The sequence below is a fragment of the Oncorhynchus gorbuscha genome, unplaced genomic scaffold, assembly GCF_021184085.1.
Source record: "Oncorhynchus gorbuscha isolate QuinsamMale2020 ecotype Even-year unplaced genomic scaffold, OgorEven_v1.0 Un_scaffold_1389, whole genome shotgun sequence".
In the NCBI taxonomy this organism is placed as follows: Eukaryota; Metazoa; Chordata; class Actinopteri; order Salmoniformes; family Salmonidae; genus Oncorhynchus; species Oncorhynchus gorbuscha.
The window spans coordinates 25929-49000 of NW_025746179.1; the positions used below are offsets into that span (position 1 = coordinate 25929).

At 46.3% G+C, this 23072-nt stretch overlaps 1 pseudogene; it reads right to left on the reverse strand.

The window, feature by feature from the left end:
- Window positions 1-23072, reverse strand: part of LOC124022437 — a 147654-nt pseudogene that overhangs the window by 24994 nt on the left and 99588 nt on the right.

The following is a 23072-nucleotide window of genomic DNA, read 5'->3' on the forward strand; positions in this document are numbered from 1 at the left end:
GCATGGTACAGTCAGAATGTAAAGCCAGAAAAGAGAAGGAAAGACAGAGAAACAGAGGAAAAAAGAGGAAGGGATGTGAAGATCTGTGTGTAATAAAGTGAGTGCCTGATCGGGACATGATCAAAACCATGCTGTGTGTTACACTTGGCCAGGAAGTAGGAGCAGAGGAGAGAAGAATCGGTTAGAGCAGGAAATGCAGAGACACTCTCTCCCAGAGGAGAAAGAGGGAGAGAGAGAGAAAGACAGAGATAGAAAGGACAGAGAGAGAGTGGACGAGAGAGATAGAGGACAGAGAAAGTGAGAGAAGGAGAGAGAAGACCAGAGCTTGGAGAGAGAGAGAGAGAGAGAGAGAGAGAGAGAAGAGAGACAGAGAGAGAAACCAGAGACAGAGAAAGACAGAAAGAGAGAGAGAAGGAGGGAGGGGACTAGACAGAGAAAGAGAGAGAGAGAGGGGGGAGGGACATTCAGAGAAAGAGAGAGAGAGGGGGGCCTGGACCAGATTGGGGAGAAAATAGATTGACTTGGCCATCAGAGGATGGACGCATGTTTTACAGTTGTTATATGGTCAGATGCAAAAGTACAATGATATTTCATTTGGTAACTTCATACTGTACCTTGGATCCAACGAGTGTGTAAAGCCATTGGACGGTTTCGTTGTGACTTATGAGGCCGTTCATTCCATCCACATACAGCATGATCTGTCCCAGAGCTGGAGAGAGACAGAGAGAGGAAGAGTTGAATTGAATTGAGAGAGAGTGGGCTGGAGAGATACATTCTAGCCAGTCTGGAAAGATACAGGGAAAGATGATTGAAGAGAAAGATAAGAGACGCTTGTTTCTGCAGCTCTGTGTTTGGTTACAAGAATGGACCCGTTGCACATGAACCTGATGAGTTGTCATAAAAATACCAGGGAACAGATGAAAGATGGGGCTAGTTCTGTCTGTGCCATGGCAGGCAGTGCTGTGGCTCTCCCTCCCCTCCCTCCCCCTCCCCTCCTCTATCTAGACACACACACATCTGCCATTCCAGTTATGTTATTCTCTTCTGTTTGCCATAAGACTGACTGCACAGACCCATATCCATCTGTCCTGCACATTACCCCCAAGAGTGGGAAAAACCTCCTCACTGATGTTCCCTCTTTAGAATTCTATAAGCCTCTAAAGAGAGTGACTCATGTGAGGAACAGTATGCTGGACCAGTTAGGAAGAGATAACTAACTCTTTAGGAGAGTGACAGCAAGGACATCACCATAAAAACACAACACTGGACCAGTTAGGAAGAGATAACTAACTCTTTAGGAGAGCGACAGCAAGGACATCACCATAGAAACACAACACTGGACCAGACATTAAGAAAAATCCACACTTCCCATCATACCAAATCCAAACCAAGTCATATGAGTGAAATAAGGGATGAAAAGTGAGGGAGGGAGAGACGGAACTACAGAACATCAATAGTGGCAGATAAGGGATCTTTCCTTTCCTTGACATGTAGATAATGCTAACCAGATTGTCACTAATGTTGGAGTGCCTCTGACCCAGCTCCAGCTGCACTGTAGACATACACTATGAGGAGACAGACACATTCCCCCATGCATGCAAAGTTACCAACACTGTATGAGCAGAAAGTTCAACAACATCTGATATGAACACAAGGTGAAGATATCCATTCATTTCAGATTGCTATGATGTCAGAATAATGATATTCCAAATAATGACAGACATGATCTACAGTTGAACCAACGCCACATGACAAAGAGATATACTGAACAAGTGTGTTCTTCCCTTGACTGGGTTGTTCTCATCTGATGTGTCTAACTGTCTGTGTGATGGAGGGTTCTGTATCTATAGGTGGTTGCTAAGTGTTACTAGAATTAACAGAGCCCAGTTGACTTGAACAACTACTTGTTGATCGACACAAAATAATACCACTGAATATTAGAAGAATGGAACACATTCTAGCCATGCCTGGATAAGATACATTCTAGCCATGTCTGGATAAGATACATTCTAGCCATGCCTGGATAAGATACATTCTAGCCATGCCTGGATAAGATACATTCTAGCCATGCCTGGATAAGATACATTCTAGCCATGTCTGGATAAGATACATTCTAGCCATGCCTGGATAAGATACATTCTAGCCATGCCTGGATAAGATACATTCTAGCCATGTCTGGATAAGATACATTCTAGCCATGCCTGGATAAGATACATTCTAGCCATGCCTGGATAAGATACATTCTAGCCATGCCTGGATAAGATACATTCTAGCCATGCCTGGATAAGATACATTCTAGCCATGCCTGGATAAGATACATTCTAGCCATGCCTGGATAAGATACATTCTAGCCATGCCTGGATAAGATACATTCTAGCCATGCCTGGATAAGATACATTCTAGCCATGCCTGGATAAGATACATTCTAGCCATGCTTGGATAAGATACATTCTAGCCATGCCTGGATAAGATACATTCTAGCCATGCCTGGATAAGATACATTCTAGCCATGTCTGGATAAGATACATTCTAGCCATGCCTGGATAAGATACATTCTAGCCATGTCTGGATAAGATACATTCTAGCCATGCCTGGATAAGATACATTCTAGCCATGTCTGGATAAGATACATTCTAGCCATGCTTGGATAAGATACATTCTAGCCATGCCTGGATAAGATACATTCTAGCCATGTCTGGATAAGATACATTCTAGCCATGTCTGGATAAGATACATTCTAGCCATGTCTGGATAAGATACATTCTAGCCATGCCTGGATAAGATACATTCTAGCCATGCTTGGATAAGATACATTCCAGCCATGCTTGGATAAGATACATTCTAGCCATGCTTGGATAAGATACATTCTAGCCATGTTTGGATAAGATACATTCTAGCCATGCCTGGATAAGATACATTCTAGCCATGTCTGGATAAGATACATTCTAGCCATGCCTGGATAAGATACATTCTAGCCATGGCTGGATAAGATACATTCTAGCCATGCCTGGATAAGATACATTCTAGCCATGCCTGGATAAGATACATTCTAGCCATGCCTGGATAAGATACATTCCAGCCATGCTTGGATAAGATACATTCTAGCCATGCCTGGATAAGATACATTCCAGCCATGCTTGGATAAGATACATTCCAGCCATGCTTGGATAAGATACATTCCAGCCATGCTTAGATAAGATACATTCTAGCCATGCTTGGATAAGATACATTCTAGCCATGCTTGATTAAGATACATTCCAGCCATGCTTGGATAAGATACATTCTAGCCATGCCTGGAAGGGATACATTCTAGCCATGCCTGGATAAGATACATTCTAGCCATGCCTGGATAAGATACATTCTAGCCATGCCTGGATAAGATACATTCTAGCCATGCTTGGATAAGATACATTCTAGCCATGCCTGGAAGAGATACATTCCAGCCATGCTTGGATAAGATACATTCTAGCCATGCTTGGATAAGATACATTCCAGCCATGCCTGGATAAGATACATTCTAGCCATGCTTGGATAAGATACATTCTAGCCATGCCTGGATAAGATACATTCTAGCCATGCTTGGATAAGATACATTCTAGCCATGCCTGGAAGAGATACATTCCAGCCATGCTTGGATAAGATACATTCTAGCCATGCTTGGATAAGATACATTCTAGCCATGCTTGGATAAGATACATTCTAGCCATGCTTGGATAAGATACATTCCAGCCATGCTTGGATAAGATACATTCTAGCCATGCTTGGATAAGATACATTCTAGCCATGCTTGGATAAGATACATTCTAGCCATGCTTGGATAAGATACATTCCAGCCATGCTTAGATAAGACACATTCTAGCAATGCTTGGATAAGATACATTCCAGCCAGGCTTAGATTAGATACATTCCAGCCAGACTTAGATAAGACACATTCCAGCCATGCTTGGATAAGACAACCTGTGGAGATGGCTTCCACCACACACTGTAGTACACCATCATCATCACCATCATCAAATATCACCTTACAATAATGATGCCCTGTTGTTATTGTTGAGAGTTGACTCACACACACACACACACACACACACACACACACACACACACACACACACACACACACACACACACACACACACACACACACACACACACACACACACACACACACACACACACACACACACACACACACACACACACACACACACACACACACACACACACACAGCTGGTGTGAGAGAGTGGTCAGGGACAGAGACATTACTCTACCCCCTCTTTGCAGTAAATCAACCAAGCAGGTCCAGAGTTTTCAGACAGACATGGGCCTCAAACAAAACACAACATTCAGTGAAGAAGAAGTGTCTGTCCAGTCCAGTCATCCCTCAATTTGTCAGACAGTCACAACTGAAAGGGAAATATTTGAGCAGCCTTGCTCACCGGACCCTGACACGACTTCCATTTGTAACAGGATACATAAATAAGGGCCATAACAGGAGCTGAGGGACCTCTATGGGAGGGCACTAAAAATGCATCCTGGGCTTCCGTACGTTGAGGAGGGAAACAGAAAAGGGGGGAGGATGAGAAAAGAGGGTAACAAATAAATAATAATAATAATAAAATAGCCGTGGATAGGATCAGATGGAGCAAAGCACAAAAAAGCTTCCTTTTTTTAGGGGATTGGTTTGTTATAGGCTACGAGTGAAATGCTCTGTGAGTTAATATTTGAGTTAAGTTCAAGCTGCAGTGTGTAACTTTTTGGGGCGACCCTGACAAATTCACATAGAAATTAGTCTAAAGATGAGTACTAAAGACCACCGGGACCAGCACCACTTTACACCACTACAGACCACCGGGGCCAGCACCACTTTACACCACTACCCACCACCGGGACCAGCACCACTTTACACCACTACACACCACCGGGACCAGCACCACTTTACACCACTACACACCACCGGGACCAGCACCACTTTACACCACTACACACCACCGGGGCCAGCACCACTTTACACCACTAAAGACCACCGGGACCAGCACCACTTTACACCACTACAGACCACCGGGACCAGCACCACTTTATATCACTCCACACCACTGGGGCCAGCACCACTTTACACCACTACCCACCACCGGGGCCAGCACCACTTTACACCACTAAATACCACCGGGACCAGCACCACTTTACACCACTACAGAACACCGGGACCAGCATCACTTTACATCACTCCACACCACTGGGACCAGCACCACTTTACACCACTAAAGACCACCGGGACCAGCACCACTTTACACCACTACAGACCACCGGGACCAGCATCACTTTACACCACTACAGACCACCGGGACCAGCACCACTTTACATCACTCCACACCACTGGGGCCAGCACCATTTTACACCACTACCCACCACCAGGGCCAGCACCACTTTACACCACTAAATACCACCGGGTCCAGCACTACTTTACACCACTACAGAACACCGGGACCAGCATCACTTTACATCACTCCACACCACTGGGACCAGCACCACTTTACACCACTAAAGACCACCAGGACCAGCACCACTTTACACCACTACAGACCCCTGGGACCAGCGTCACTTTACACCACTACAGACCACCGGGACCAGCACCACTTTACACCACTACAGACCACCGGGACCAGCATCACTTTACACCACTACAGAACACCGGGAGCAGCACCACTTTACACCACTACAGAACAAGGGGACCAGCACCAATTTACACCACTCCACACCATTGGGACCAGCACCACTTTACACCACTAAAGACCACCCGGACCAGCACCACTTTACACCACTACAGACCACCGGGACCAGCATCACTTTACACCACTACAGACCACCGGGACCAGCACCACTTTACATCACTCCACACCACTGGGGCCAGCACCACTTTACACCACTACCCACCACCAGGGCCAGCACCACTTTACACCACTAAATACCACCGGGACCAGAACCACTTTACACCACTACAGAACACCGGGACCAGCATCATTTTACATCTCTCCACACCACTGGGACCAGCACCACTTTACACCACTAAAGACCACCAGGACCAGCACCACTTTACACCACTACAGACCACCGGGACCAGCATCACTTTACACCACTACAGAACACCGGGAGCAGCACCACTTTACACCACTACAGAACAAGGGGACCAGCACCAATTAACACCACTCTACCGGGCAGAGCACCAGTTACTCTCTCTGTAACTGTATGTTGAGATAGAAGATAAACAGGGGGTGAAAACACCCAGTATAAACATACATCATGCATCTAAGGCAGGACAACTAGTTGTGTCTGTCTGTCAGTCTGTGTGAGTCTGGTTGCTGACAGAGGAGAACAGTCTGGAAAGCCATGAAAGAGAAGTTCAAATGAGGAAGAATACTTGTCATGCATGTGTGTTTCTGGACATTTATTTCTGATCAATGTAAAATCATTTTGGAATACTCAGATTTTCATATTCATCCGCAAGTACTTTTCCATACTCCATGTCACTGGAGCAGAGTATCAGAAAGAGAAAAAAGAAAGACTATTTGAACCCAAGTCTGCCTCAGAGCACAGTGCTGTGTGCCAGTTTGTCATTGTGAGGAGTCAAAACGGAAACTGTTTCAGTGGAACTACAAGGAGAGGTCTGCAGACCAGACCCAGGTGGCTACTGTTGTATGTTTCCCAGTCTGTCTATCCCATCCCATGCGTGGGGGTAGGACACATGATGAATGTGCTGCCTGCTCCGTTTGGGTCCAAGTTTCCCAGGTGCAGCTGTACTGTCTCTTTGGCTATGTCCCAAATGGCACCCTATGCCCTGCATAGTGCACTACTCTTGACTAGAGCCCTTTGGGCCCTAGTAGTGTTGTATGTAGGGAATAGGGTTCCATTTCACACACTGTCTGTCTGTCTGTCTGTCAGTCTGTCTGTCTGTCTGTCCATCCATTGTTGCTCCTGCTAACCAATCAGGCCTATTTACTCACAACATGTCAGGATAGAACATTCCACACACTCCACCTCTCTCTCCACTGGAACAATAGAAGTGTGTGTGTGTGTGTGTGTGTGTGTGTGTGTGTGTGTGTGTGTGTGTGTGTGTGTGTGTGTGTGTGTGTGTGTGTGTGTGTGTGTGTGTGTGTGTGTGTGTGTGTGTGTGTGTGTGTGTGTGTGTGTGTGTGTGTGTGTGTGTGTGTGTGTGTGTGTGTGTGTGTGTGTGTGTGTGAGGGTTGTATTTTCAGAAGTGTGTCAAAGCCAGAGGAGTGAGCAAATGTACAGACAGACAGACAGACAGACAGACAGACAGACAGACAGACAGACAGACAGACAGACAGACAGACAGACAGACAGACAGACAGACAGACAGACAGACAGACAGACAGACAGACAGACAGACAGACAGACAGACAGACACACAGACAGACAGACAGACAGACAGACAGACAGACAGACAGACAGACAGACACACAGACAGACACACAGACAGACAGACAGACAGACAGACAGACAGACACACAGACAGACACACAGACAGACAGACACACAGACAGACAGACAGACAGACAGACAGACAGACAGACAGACAGACAGACAGACAGACAGACAGACAGACAGACAGACAGACACACAGACAGACACACAGACAGACACACAGACAGACAGACAGACAGACAGACACACAGACACACAGACAGACACACAGACAGACAGACAGACACACAGAGTGCCTGCCGTATCAAAGCAGACCACATCAGAGTGTGCTTACTAAAACGTGATTAACCCTCCCGGGTTAGAGGAGACTGAAGCTAGGCCCTGCCCGCCCTCTCCTGCGACTCACCCTCTCTGCTATGACAGTGGTGCTGACAGAGGAGTGACGAGAGTAATGAGTTAATATACAGCTGTTCAACCAGCGTGACTTTGTAACTAATTCCTACAGTATGTGTTGTCACAAGGGATCTGTGCGGCTTGTGAGAAGTGGATTATAAAGTGAGAATGAACGAGCCGCCCAACGATGCGAAACATGTCAAACTTTGATTTCTCTCTCTCCATACCAAGACTTTGGTGTCAGGTTACATATGTTGCATGGTTGTGTTCTCAACGAGGAAACTGGTTCCATCCGTCTTCCAGTTCTAACCACCGATCCCTCCAATGAACGTAATGGGTCCCACTGCAAAGCAAACATAAGAGCTCTAAAGCCTACGAAGTTAACCACACATTGACTTCAAATGATTGATAATGGTCATGACCTTAGCTTGGTACCTCTTAGGCCACATGGGTATTTTAAGTTGGTTGCTGACCTTTGACCGACAATGTTATTCTAAATGTCTTATCTGTGCAGCACACCTGTGCAGACCAGAACACAGTACCCATCGACTGAACTACCAGTACATTCACAGGAATGTCCATTAACGACAGCTAGTTTAGAAGTGACTGGTCTCTAATGAGGCTCTTTACGCCTGTGGATACAGAACATGAATGTTGTCTTTAATGACAGTACACACCTTATTGATGTTTCAGAGTAGCAACAGTCAGTAGAAGAGCTGAAAGATTCATGGAGAAAACATCATGTAAAGGACTATCCGAGGTGTAGCAGCTACATTAAGAGACTGCTGGGAAATGGTTTTAGGAAACATCAAATCAGCAATCACCTGAGAAGTCCCAGCAACTGAACATTATTTCCACATCATTGTGAATCAATTACCCATGAAACAGGCCTGGAAAAAACTATTTGGATACCATAAAAAAAGTTGCTTGCATATTGCAGCTGTGGTGGCTATTGTTGTTGTGATCATAATCATTTCATAATGGCCCACTTCCCATTCCAGGTCAACTCCCACGCAACTTAAAAAGCAAATGTGGAACATTGCAGATAGATATGTCAAGAATAGAGCGGACCTGATAACTTATTCTACATGTTAGAAAGACATGTTCTATGGAATGTATTTCTATCTGAACGTTCCATAACGTTATGTCCTGCTGAGCGTTCAACAACACTGGCCCTGCGTACTGTAACGTGTACTGTGTGATCGTTACCGGCATGAGGAGCAGAGTGGAGCTATAGAGGTGAACCTCCTGGTCCAGACATGAGGAGCAGAGTGGAGCTATAGAGGTGAACCTCCTGATCTAGACATGAGGAGCAGAGTGGAGCTATAGAGGTGAACCTCCTGGTCCAGACATGAGGAGCAGAGTGGAGCTATAGAGGTGAACCTCCTGGTCCAGACATGAGGAGCAGAGTGGAGCTATAGAGGTGAACCTCCTGGTCCAGACATGAGGAGCAGAGTGGAGCTATAGAGGTGAACCTCCTGGTCCAGACATGAGGAGCAGAGTGGAGCTATAGAGGTGAACCTCCTGGTCCAGACATGAGGAGCAGAGTGGAGCTATAGAGGTGAACCTCCTGGTCCAGACATGAGGAGCAGAGTGGAGACTATAGAGGTGAACCTCCTGGTCCAGACATGAGGAGCAGAGTGGAGCTATAGAGGTGAACCTCCTGGTCCAGACATGAGGAGCAGAGTGGAGCTATAGAGGTGAACCTCCTGGTCCAGACATGAGGAGCAGAGTGGAGCTATAGAGGTGAACCTCCTGGTCCAGACATGAGGAGCAGAGTGGAGCTATAGAGGTGAACCTCCTGGTCCAGACATGAGGAGCAGAGTGGAGATATAGAGGTGAACCTCCTGGTCCAGACATGAGGAGCAGAGTGGAGCTATAGAGGTGAACCTCCTGGTCCAGACATGAGGAGCAGAGTGGAGCTATAGAGGTGAACCTCCTGGTCCAGACATGAGGAGCAGAGTGGAGCTATAGAGGTGAACCTCCTGGTCCAGACATGAGGAGCAGAGTGGAGCTATAGAGGTGAACCTCCTGGTCCAGACATGAGGAGCAGAGTGGAGCTATAGAGGTGAACCTCCTGGTCCAGACATGAGGAGCAGAGTGGAGCTATAGAGGTGAACCTCCTGGTCCAGACATGAGACATGAGGAGCAGAGTGGAGCTATAGAGGTGAACCTCCTGGTCCAGACATGAGGAGCAGAGTGGAGCTATAGAGGTGAACCTCCTGATCCAGACATGAGGAGCAGAGTGGAGCTATAGAGGTGAACCTCCTGGTCCAGACATGAGGAGCAGAGTGGAGCTATAGAGGTGAACCTCCTGATCCAGAGTCTGGTCTTTGTTCTGTAATACTGAAGCAGACACCCATCAATAACTCCAGGAGAGAGTAATTAGAAGAGCATGTGAGGCCTGAGCCTGTACAGACCAAGGCTCCTTCCCTTCCTTCTGCCTGCCTGCCTCAGACACTGATGTCATGCCAAAAATGTGGGCCTTCATCGCTAGTAATCAAGAGCAGGTCTATAGTTCTGCAGCGCCTCACACAAAGGACAACAATAACATTGCTCAGTTCAGTTCGGTCCCCCGGCCTGCCCTCCCTGCATGTGGATTATCAAGTAATGAGAGGCTGGCAGACAACAGCATGCCTTCAAAGAGCTGTGATTAGAATTTAAATGGATGGAAGGCGTTGGAAAAGAGAGAGAGAGTGAAAAAAAATGTTTACATTATGTGTACCCGGAATGGAACAGATTTTTTTTTGGAAGTGTTCAATGAGCAAGCCCTGGCATCTGGTCTTCAGTCTCTCACTATAGATCTTTCAATCAACTTAGTCTCTCTCAGAGGCTGTGACTGCCGGTGCTTGAGGTGCATTGACCTGTAGGAGAATAACAGAGCCAGAGGGGGGGAAGGAGACTACTAAGGCGAGCCAAGTCGAGCTATACTGCACTAGCCTGGTTACACTTTAACCCTTGCTGCTGGAACCGTGCTAGAAAGGAAATAAAATAATCCATCCAGTACGGTTTGGGTCGGCACAATAGTGAATAAGCCATCCAGTACGGTTTGGGTCGGCACAATAGTGAATAAGCCATCCAGTACGGTTTGGGTCGGCACAATAGTGAATAAGCCATCCAGTACGGTTTGGGTCGGCACAATAGTGAATAAGCCATCCAGTACGGTTTGGGTCGGCACAATAGTGAATAAGCCATCCAGTACGGTTTGGGTCGGCACAATAGTGAATAAGCCATCCAGAATAAGCCATCCAGTACGGTTTGGGTCGGCACAATAGTGAATAAGCCATCCAGTACGGTTTGGACGGTTTCGGCACAATAGTGAATAAGCCATCCAGTACGGTTTGGGTCGGCACAATAGTGAATAAGCCATCCAGTACGGTTTGGGTCGGCACAATAGTGAATAAGCCATCCAGTACGGTTTGGGTCGGCACAATAGTGAATAAGCCATCCAGTACGGTTTGGGTCGGCACAATAGTGAATAAGCCATCCAGTACGGTTTGGGTCGGCACAATAGTGAATAAGCCATCCAGTACGGTTTGGCCATCCAGTCGGGACAATAGTGAATAAGCCATCCAGCACGGTTTGGGTCGGCACAATAGTGAATAAGCCATCCAGTACGGTTTGGGTCGGCACAATAGTGAATAAGCCATCCAGTACGGTTTGGGTCGGCACAATAGTGAATAAGCCATCCAGTACGGTTTGGGTCGGCACAATAGTGAATAAGCCATCCAGTACGGTTTGGGTCGGCACAATAGTGAATAAGCCATCCAGTACGGTTTGGGTCGGGACAATAGTGAATAAGCACAATAGTGAATAAGCCATCCAGTACGGTTTGGGTCGGCACAATAGTGAATAAGCCATCCAGTACGGTTTGGGTCGGCACAATAGTGAATAAGCCATCCAGTACGGTTTGGGTCGGCACAATAGTGAATAAGCCCTCCAGTACGGTTTGGGTCGGCACAATAGTGAATAAGCCCTCCAGTACGGTTTGGGTCGGCACAATAGTGAATAAGCCATCCACAATAGTGAATAAGCCCTCCAGTACGGTTTGGGTCGGCACAATAGTGAATAAGCCATCCAGTACGGTTTGGGTCGGCACAATAGTGAATAAGCCATCCAGTACGGTTTGGGTCGGCACAATAGTGAATAAGCCATCCAGTACGGTTTGGGTCGGCACAATAGTGAATAAGCCATCCAGTACGGTTTGGGTCGGCACAATAGTGAATAAGCCATCCAGTACGGTTTGGGTCGGCACAATAGTGAATAAGCCATCCAGTACGGTTTGGGTCGGCACAATAGTGAATAAGCCATCCAGTACGGTTTGGGTCGGCACAATAGTGAATAAGCCATCCAGTACGGTTTGGGTCGGCACAATAGTGAATAAGCCATCCAGTACGGTTTGGGTCGGCACAATAGTGAATAAGCCATCCAGTACGGTTTGGATCGGCACAATAGTGAATAAGCCATCCAGTACGGTTTGGGTCGGTACAATAGTATGATAAGGGTATAAGAAAGGAGACAGAGAAAGAGAGAGAGAGACACTTGGGTTGGTCCCTGTGACGAGAGAGAGAGAGAGAGACAAGGAGAGAGAGAAAGAGAGAGAGTTGGGTTGGTCCCTGTGACGAGAGAGAGAGAGAGAGAGAGAGAGAGAGAGAGAGAGAGAGAGAGAGAGAGAGAGAGAGAGAGAGAGAGAGACAAGGAGAGAGAGAAAGTTGGGTTGGTCCCTGTGAACCAAAGCTCTGGCCTTGAGAGAGAGAGAGAGAGAGAGAGAGAGAGAGAGAGAGAGAGAGAGAGAGAGAGAGAGAGAGAGAGAGAGAGAGAGGAGAGAAAGAGGCAGGGGGAGTCTAGCCACTGAGGTCTGGAGGAAGCCTAGTTTTCAGGCTTCTCCCACTCCTTTAACCGCAGCAATTACACTCCAAAGCCCCAGGAATGTCCAGGAAGTGCCTCTCTACCACCAGAGAAGAGGTAAGATCCATTCCAGGGTTAAGGTGACGACAATAAACGTGAGGGGCCTGACTTGAAAAGTCCACTCTTACGGCGCAGAGCCCCCCCCCCTCAACCAATCCTCCCACAAAATCCTTCTTCCCCCTCCCACCCTCCAGTCAACCCCTCTTTGGCTGCTTGGATTCATTTACATTTCACTAAAAACTGGGTCAGCCAAACTTTCAAACTGTCTGTCAGCAAGCAACATTTATTTTAGAAGGGCTTTTTGGGTTTCTGGCCAAATCGTTATCCATTACAATACAACTTGTAACAGTCTCTTATCTGATTCTGCTCTTCATTAGCCCTGCATTGCACACTGCACTCACGGCTCTGCATTGTCCCGGCCCATACCGGAGAACGCAGGCTTTGCCAGAAGTGCTTAAGCCAGGGTTTTTATTACAGTTACAGAGCTGAGGGTTTCTTATACTAGGCTATCTGGGAGTCAAGGCTGGCTGAGAGAAATACCAAGACTGCCTTCCACTTGGGCTCTTTTTTACTCGAGATGATGTGTGAGGTTTTTCCCTACTGGGCCCAGTAAGTTAGTCGACATTTGAGAGAGGACGGATTTGCTATTCCTCTTTCTCTCCCTCGTCTCCTTCTCCGATTGGGTTTGAATTTAGAATCTCTCCCTTGAAATGAGACAGCTTTATTACTTGGAACAATTAAATCCCCCTTTAAATGTTCTGCTCCAGTGCCATAAATTCACTGGGACCTCTTCATTAGATTTAGTCAATCAGCAGCCCTCCTTCTGATCACTGAAGCCATTATAGCCATGTTGCCTCAGCCAGTTCAGAGCTAGCACAGAGCTAACGGAAAGCTTGCACAGAGCTACGAAAAGCAGAGCACAGACCCAACACAAAGCTAGCACAGAGCTAACACATAGTTAGCACAAATCTAGCTAGCTGCCAACACCTACAGTATAAATCAACAGGGAGCTAGGGGGAGTGCATGCTCCCCATTCTCAGACGCCCTGCCAGTATTTTATGGTAATTTACGGTTAGGTCTATACAGGCACAAATTCAATCAGTCTGTATATCCCCAAAAGACACACAAACAAGCAAACAAACAAAATGAACTAACAGCAGGAAGTGAAGGATGGAAACTGTGGAAACTGTTCCAGAGCTCTGTTGAGCCAGGTCTGGCCGTCTCAGGGTCTTACTGAGAGGTGCTGTACAACAGGCAGAGGGTGCTGTCTGAACAGACAGCCAGGCTCTAGCACACACCTCAACGTTACTGCGGTTCAACACACAGGCAAAGGGAATCATTGTAATATTACTGCAGTAATGGGACTATGATAAGCATTCTCTGTCTATTGAAGTAAGTCCTGCATTGGAAAGTTGTCTGGTAATGGAAAGTAAATTAGTAAGGCTAAGACATTTGAGCTGCTGGAGTGGGCCTTTTTATTTTATTTTACCTTTATTTAACCAGGCAAGTCAGTTAAGAACACATTCTTATTTTCAATGACGGCCTGGGAACATTGGGTTAACTGCCTGCTCAGGGGCAGAACGACAGATTTGTACCTTGTCAGCTCGGGGGTTTGAACTCGCAACCTTCCGGTTACTAGTCCAACGCTCTAACCACTAGGCTACGCGGCCTAACTGATGTACAGTACTTGGCCCATTCCAAATTTGAACTCATTGGAGACTAGAAATGGCATGAAATTCACTATCCTTGTAAAATGAACTGAAAGATGAGCTGTGGTAAATTCTTACAGCTCTTCTGAGAAAAGTGGTGTGATTGTCTCTGGATCGCCTGCCATATGCTGATATCCTACCCAGGAAACAGTGGACTGCTAGGCAGCATGGAGAGTACAGCAACCCACTGCTAATATGCCCTGCAGTTGCCCGACTGCCTGTTTACCTGGTCAAGTTGTTTTCCTCTTCATTTAGCACATGAATCACAAAAACACAAAAGTGAGAGACTATCTGACATGAGGGGCGGTAAAATCAACTTGATATCAAAATGAAGTGTGAAACATCTTTCTCCAAGTATGATTAGTTCAGATACTATGATCAGCGGCCAAAATGTGTCTACGTACTGTATGGAAGACATTCAATAAACTAGTCTGCAGCAGCCCCCTTGAAGAAACTAGTCTGCAGCAGCCCCCTTGAATAAACTAGTCTGCAGCAGCCCCCTTGAAGAAACTAGTCTGCAGCAGCCCCCTTGAAGAAACTAGTCTGCAGCAGCCCCCTTGAATAAACTAGTCTGCAGCAGCCCCCTTGAATAAACTAGTCTGCAGCAGCCCCCTTGAATAAACTAGTCTGCAGCAGCCCCCTTGAATAAACTAGTCTTCAGCAGCCCCCTTGAATAAACTAGTCTTCAGCAGCCCCCTTGAATAAACTAGTCTGCAGCAGCCCCCTTGAATAAACTAGTCTGCAGCAGCCCCCTTGAATAAACTAGTCTTCAGCAGCCCCCTTGAATAAACTAGTCTGCAGCAGCCCCTTGAATAAACTAGTCTGCAGCAGCCCCCTTGAATAAACTAGTCTTCAGCAGCCCCTTGAATAAACTAGTCTGCAGCAGCCCCTTGAATAAACTAGTCTGCAGCAGCCCCCTTGAATAAACTAGTCTGCAGCAGCCCCCTTGAATAAACTAGTCTGCAGCAGCCCCCTTGAATAAAAGTCTGCAGCAGCCCCCTTGAATAAACAGTCTTCAGCAGCCCCCTTGAATAAACTAGTCTGCAGCAGCCCCTTGAATAAACTAGTCTTCAGCAGCCCCCCTTGAATAAACTAGTCTGCAGCAGCCCCCTTGAAGAAACTAGTCTGCAGCAGCCCCTTGAATAAACTAGTCTGCAGCAGCCCCCTTGAATAAACTAGTCTGCAGCAGCCCCTTGAATAAACTAGTCTGCAGCAGCCCCCTTGAATAAACTAGTCTTCAGCAGCCCCTTGAATAAACTAGTCTGCAGCAGCCCCTTGAATAAACTAGTCTTCAGCAGCCCCTTGAATAAACTAGTCTGCAGCAGCCCCTTGAATAAACTAGTCTTCAGCAGCCCCTTGAATAAACTAGTCTTCAGCAGCCCCCTTGAATAAACTAGTCTGCAGCAGCCCCTTGAATAAACTAGTCTGCAGCAGCCCCCTTGAATAAACTAGTCTGCAGCAGCCCCTTGAATAAACTAGTCTTCAGCAGCCCCCTTGAATAAACTAGTCTTCAGCAGCCCCCTTGAATAAACTAGTCTTCAGCAGCCCCCTTGAATAAACTAGTCTGCAGCAGCCCCCTTGAATAAACTAGTCTGCAGCAGCCCCCTTGAATAAACTAGTCTGCAGCAGCCCCCTTGAATAAACTAGTCTGCAGCAGCCCCTTGAATAAACTAGTCTGCAGCAGCCCCCTTGAATAAACTAGTCTTCAGCAGCCCCTTGAATAAACTAGTCTGCAGCAGCCCCCTTGAATAAACTAGTCTGCAGCAGCCCCTTGAATAAACTAGTCTGCAGCAGCCCCCTTGAATAAACTAGTCTGCAGCAGCCCCCTTGAAGAACTAGTCTGCAGCAGCCCCTTGAATAAACTAGTCTGCAGCAGCCCCTTGAATAAACTAGTCTGCAGCAGCCCCCTTGAATAAACTAGTCTGCAGCAGCCCCTTGAATAAACTAGTCTTCAGCAGCCCCTTGAATAAACTAGTCTGCAGCAGCCCCCTTGAATAAACTAGTCTGCAGCAGCCCCCTTGAATAAACTAGTCTGCAGCAGCCCCTTGAATAAACTAGTCTGCAGCAGCCCCTTGAATAAACTAGTCTGCAGCAGCCCCCTTGAATAAACTAGTCTGCAGCAGCCCCCTTGAATAAACTAGTCTGCAGCAGCCCCTTGAATAAACTAGTCTGCAGCAGCCCCCTTGAATAAACTAGTCTGCAGCAGCCCCCTTGAATAAACTAGTCTGCAGCAGCCCCCTTGAAGAAACTAGTCTGCAGCAGCCCCCTTGAATAAACTAGTCTGCAGCAGCCCCCTTGAATAAACTAGTCTTCAGCAGCCCCCTTGAATAAACTAGTCTGCAGCAGCCCCCTTGAATAAACTAGTCTGCAGCAGCCCCCTTGAATAAACTAGTCTGCAGCAGCCCCCTTGAATAAACTAGTCTGCAGCAGCCCCCTTGAAGAAACTAGTCTGCAGCAGCCCCCTTGAAGAAACTAGTCTGCAGCAGCCCCCTTGAAGAAACTAGTCTGCAGCAGCCCCCTTGAATAAACTAGTCTTCAGCAGCCCCCTTGAATAAACTAGTCTGCAGCAGCCCCCTTGAATAAACTAGTCTGCAGCAGCCCCCTTGAAGAAACTAGTCTGCAGCAGCCCCCTTGAAGAAACTAGTCTGCAGCAGCCCCCTTGAAGAAACTAGTCTGCAGCAGCCCCCTTGAATAAACTAGTCTGCAGCAGCCCCTTGTCTTACTGAAATACACTAGAGGTTGAAAACAATGTTCTGGCCTTGTGCTGCGAGCGATTGTAGCAAATCAAATCAAATGTTATTTTATTTGCCACATGTACCGAATACAACAAGTGTAGACTTTACCGTGAAATGCTTACTTAACGAGCCCGTACCCAACAATGCAGTTAACAAGTAAGAAAAGTAACAAATAGATGAAAATAAATTTGTAACCATAAAATAACAATAAAATAACATATTAGCAGTCAGAATATATAGGTCAACAGCCAGGCGAGGTTGAATTGGGTTCAGATACTGGCTGTCTGCTGGTGTGTGGGGTTGAGGGGAAGGGAGCGTGGGGGTCTGACAGAGGGGGAGGTGGGGGAGACTATAGTCAGAGAGGAAAAGAGGTCCAACTCGGTGGAAAATCTGTCCCCCTCTAGCAGGTGGTGTTTTTTATGGTTTCTTCCAAACAAAAAGTTTTTTTGTATGGAGGTCAATGAGAGACTCGAATTTGATCAACAACAAAAATGTATGGCTTATTTGTTGATCAAATATAAGTTTTGTAATGCTTAAGTTGTTATGAGTGTACTGGTATAGCTACTGTAGGACAGATGACATTAAAGCAACTTTAAGAAATAACACTTTATATCAGAGTTATCTAGAGATGGCAATGCATATTCATGGCATGAGGCTAATAGCATAGCATCTATCTCTATTGAATACAGGTGGTTGACGTCAAGAACCCTCATTGAATATTCCAAAAAGGATTACAATAATGATGGATATGAATATGTGGATTACTAACCCCCAACTGCCTTTATGTTGATTACCACCCCCAACTGCCTTTATGTGAATTACTAACCCCCAACTGCCTTTATGTGATTACTAACCCCCAACTGCCTTTATGTGAATTACTAACCCCAACTGCCTTTATGTGAATTACTAACCCCCAACTGCCTTTATGTGGATTACTAACCCCCAACTGCCTTTATGTGGATTACTAACCCCCAACTGCCTTTATGTGGATTACTAACCCCCAACTGCCTTTATGTGGATTACTAACCCCCAACTGAATTACTAACCCCCAACTGCCTTTATGTGGATTACCACCCCAACTGCCTTTAACTGCCTTTATGTGATTACTAACCCCCAACTGCCTTTATGTGATTACCACCCCCAACTGCCTTTATGTGAATTACTAACCCCCAACTGTGGATTTTATGCCTTTATGGATTACTAACCCCAACTGCCTTTATGTGGATTACTAACCCCCAACTGCCTTTATGTGGATTACTAACCCCCAACTGCCTTTATGTGGATTACTAACAACCCCAACTGCCTTTATGTGGATTACTAACCCCCAACTGCCTTTATGTGGATTACTAACCCCCAACTGCCTTTATGTGGATTACCACCCCCAACTGCCTTATGTGAATTACTAACCCCCAACTGCCTTTATGTGAATTACTAACCCCCAACTGCCTTTATGTGATTACTAACCCCCAACTGCCTTTATGTGGATTACTAACCCCCAACTGCCTTTATGTGGATTACTAACCCCCAACTGCCTTTATGTGGATTACTAACCCCCAACTGCCTTTATGTGGATTACCACCCCCAACTGCCTTTATGTGGATTACCACCCCCAACTGCCTTCATGTGAATTACTAACCCCCAACTGCCTTTATGTGGATTACTAACCCCCAACTGCCTTTATGTGGATTACTAACCCCCAACTGCCTTTATGTGGATTACTAACCCCCAACTGCCTTTATGTGGATTACTAACCCCCAACTGCCTTTATGTGGATTACCACCCCCAACTGCCTTTATGTGGATTACTAACCCCCAACTGCCTTTATGTGGATTACTAACCCCCAACTGCCTTTATGTGGATTACCACCCCAACCTCCTTTCTGTGGACTACCACCCCCAGTGCTAGAGGCGTCAATGCAGACACCCTGGTTTGAATCCAGGCTGTATCACAATCGGCCGTGATTGGGAGTCCCATAGGGCGGCGCACAATTGTCTCAGTATTGTACAGGGTTTGGCTGGTGCAAATAAATAATTTGTTGTTAATTGACTTGCCTAGTCAAATAAAGGTTTAATATTATTTAAAAAATGTGTACTACCTCCCTCAACCCCCTTTCTGTCTCCCTGTACACAAAACGAAATGTGAGTTAGAGTGAAAACAAGATGAAGTTACCACAGCATGCCTTTCAAGAGCTACCTGGGTGGGCATGCGGCACCACATCTGTCTGACATGAACCACCATACACAGTAACATGCAGCAGGCAGCAGACTGCAGTACTACAGACAGGAGCTGGACCCTCTGAACTGTACTATATCTAAATAACAACTGGCTTGTCACTGGGTGAGGTAGAGTCCCAATGGCACCCTATTCCCTATGTGGGCCATGGCCAAAATTAGTGCACTATAAAGGGAAAAGCGTGCTATTTGGGATCTATCTATAATATCCTGCTGGAACTAAACCAAACACTTCACCCGCCAGGTGAGGCAACCAAGCCCCAGGAAAATGACTTTGAAAGCAGCAGTAGAGTATTGTGTGTTTTAGGAGAATTAGAGGCTACACACAGAGACTGTGGTAACAGGAGTTTGCAGTGGCAGTGTACTGCGAGGCTAGGCCATGAGAGCTGTAGGAGACAGACTGGAAACTATGCAGTATGAACACAGCCAGGTCCTGCCATTCCCATGGGAGCTCATTATAAACCAGGACTCCACTTTTTGGGGTGCATACCAAATGGCACTATATTCCCTTTATAGTGTACTACTTTTGACAAGGGCCCATAGAGCTCTGGTGCCATTTGGGACTCAACTTGTAGTTTGGGATTCAGTTGGTGCTCCAGTGACATTCCCGGTGATACCCTTCTGGCTTGGAGAACAGGATGGGATCTGGGATCTAGGCTGCAGAACCAGAAAACCCCTCTCTCTCGCTCCTGTCCACCCACACTTTCAGAGAAACCACATGGTGTGTGTGTGCAGTCTCCCTCCCGTCCAATTCTAAGGTCTCCCCTTTCACATTTCCTGAAGCCCCAAGGCATTGTGGGAGCTTTTCAACTGAAGTCAGCTTTCAGTGAATCATATTCTCCTGCAATACTGTCTTACATGATAACACACACGCACGCACGCACGCACGCACGCACGCACGCACGCACACACACACACACACACACACACACACACACACACACACACACACACACACACACACACACACACACACACACACACACACACACACACACACACACACACACACACACACACACACACACACACACACACACACACAAAGACAGACTTAGTCAGGCTAATACAGTATGGAAATGTGTATCTATCCGATGGGGCACAGTAGGGGTCTCCCTCCTTAAGGACAGAGCCAGACAGAAGAACCGGGACCGCCAACACTACTGTTACCCCGTCCACGCATGGCCTTTCACTTAGGACGCCTCACAAATGGCACCCTATTCCCTTTATAGTGCACTATAAACAAAATAGGGTGCCATTTGGGAGGCGTCCTAACAGAGCAGCATAGCCAACCTGCTGCACAAACCAGTGGGAGGGGAGCAGCAACGCTGCAACAGCATTTGAAGTATTTCAGCAAACTGTTTCTGTATGTCAGGGTGTATTAGGCCAGTTTTAACATTACAGAGTGGTCACATTAACATTACAGAGTGGTCACATTAACATTACAGAGTGATCACATTAACATTACAGAGTGGTCACATTAACATTACAGAGTGGTCACATTAACATTACAGAGTGGTCACATTAACATTACAGAGTGATCACATTAACATTACAGAGTGGTCACATTAACATTACAGAGTGGTCACATTAACATTACAGAGTGGTCACATTAACATTACAGAGTCATCACATTAACATTACAGAGTGATCACATTAACATTACAGAGTGGTCACATTAACATTACAGAGTGGTCACATTAACATTACAGAGTGGTCACATTAACATTACAGAGTGGTCATTAACATTACAGAGTGGTCACATTAACATTACAGAGTGGTTACATTAACATTACAGAGTGGTCACATTAACATTACAGAGTGGTCACATTAAGGGTTCCCGAGTGGCGCAGTGGTCTAAGGCACTACATGTCAGTGCTAGAGGTGTCACTGCAGACACCCTGGTTCAATTCCAGGCTGTAATCACAACTGGCTGTGATTGGGAGTCCCATAGGGTGGTTCACAACTGGCCCAGTGTCGTCCGGGTTTAGCCGGTGTAGGCCGTCGTTGTAAATAAGAATTTGTTCTTAACTGACTTGCTCAGTTGTATGGTTTGAGTTGGTATGCTATGCTAAAGACTGGTCAATCCATAATTAAGTATTAAGGCCTGAGGAGGTGTGGTATATGGCCAATATCAGAGCAGCATAGCCAACCGGCTGCACAAACCAGTGGGAGGGGAGCAGCAAGGCCACACCTTGCCACAGCTAAGGGCTGTTCTTATGCAATGCGGTGCCTGGACACAGGCCTTAGCTGTGGTATATTGGCCATACATCACAAACCCCCCAAGGTGCCTTATTGCTATTATAAACAGGTTACCAATGTATTTAGAGCAGTAAAAATAAATGTTTTGTCATACCTGTGGAATGTGGTCTGATATATCATGGCTGTCAGTCAATCAGCATTCAGGGCGGGAACCGCTCAGTTTCTAATACGATATATCGAACTCCAACCATGGTGTGGGGACAGAATAACTGCTGTCCTGTGTGAAACTAAAATCCCAGATTAAGGGCTGTACTGGGAGCAGTGTTCCAGCTCTCCGACAATTTAAGAGGTTATGAAACACTCGACTAGAGCCCATCTCCCTGTGTGCGTCCCAAATGACACCCTATTCCCTAACATAGCACACTACTTTTGACCAGGGCTCATAGATAATAGGGTGCCATTTGGGACACATCCCCCTCACTCTCTCTGCTGAGCTCCCCCTGCTTTGAGGAAGTCAGGGTGCTTTAACTTATGGCTAGACTCTAACAGGCGTGTCATTAAAAGCAGGAGATCTCACAATGGTAGCAACGTTCTACGGTCCTCCACAGCCAACAGACAGAGAGGGAGCGAGGCGGAGGGTGAGAGAGAGGGACAGAACTCGTAATGAATTGTGGGGCTTAACATATTTGATATGCTGATACTTCTGGACAGAGTACAACATAACACCCCTCCGTCTGCGTAAGCATTACATTACACCTGTCAGACAGCTACAGCACTGGAATCTACATAGATGGGTTATAATAGTATTTGCTTTCTTTCAAATACTTTTTAGTGTTTAATTTAGCATGCCTGGAGGACTTGCACTTTTGGGAGTATTCATCGGGATTCATTGCACCGAGCAAAATCAAATTCATACACCCTTTATTTGATCAATTTATATTAGTTTTTAAAAACGTTATTTAACTAGGCATGTCAGTTAAGAACAAATTATTATTTACAATGATGGCCAACACCGGCCAAACCCGGACGACGCTGGGCCAATTGTGCGCCGCCCTATGGGGCATCTAATCATGGCCAGTTGTGATACAGCCTGAATTCGAACCAGGGTGAGATGCAGTGCCTTGGGCCGCTGCGCCACCTGGGAGCCCCCAATCAAGCACTCTAGCACAAATAAAGTATTTTAAAGAAAACAAACACTATTTGAACCAAGGTGTGGTACTGTATGTAGGTTGCATACAGGGAAGGATGCATGAGGTTTTCCTCACAGGGATGAATAATATCAGTATAGAAGGTGTTTCAATTCTTCATACATACTGTAACCAGGACTGCAGCTGCTATGACAGGTGTGTGAGGAATGTTCCTATACGTTCAGAAGTTCAACAAAAGTCCTCTCCAAGAAACACAACAATTCTGTAACTATGCTGTAAGTACTCAAAGCACAAGGCTTTGCATG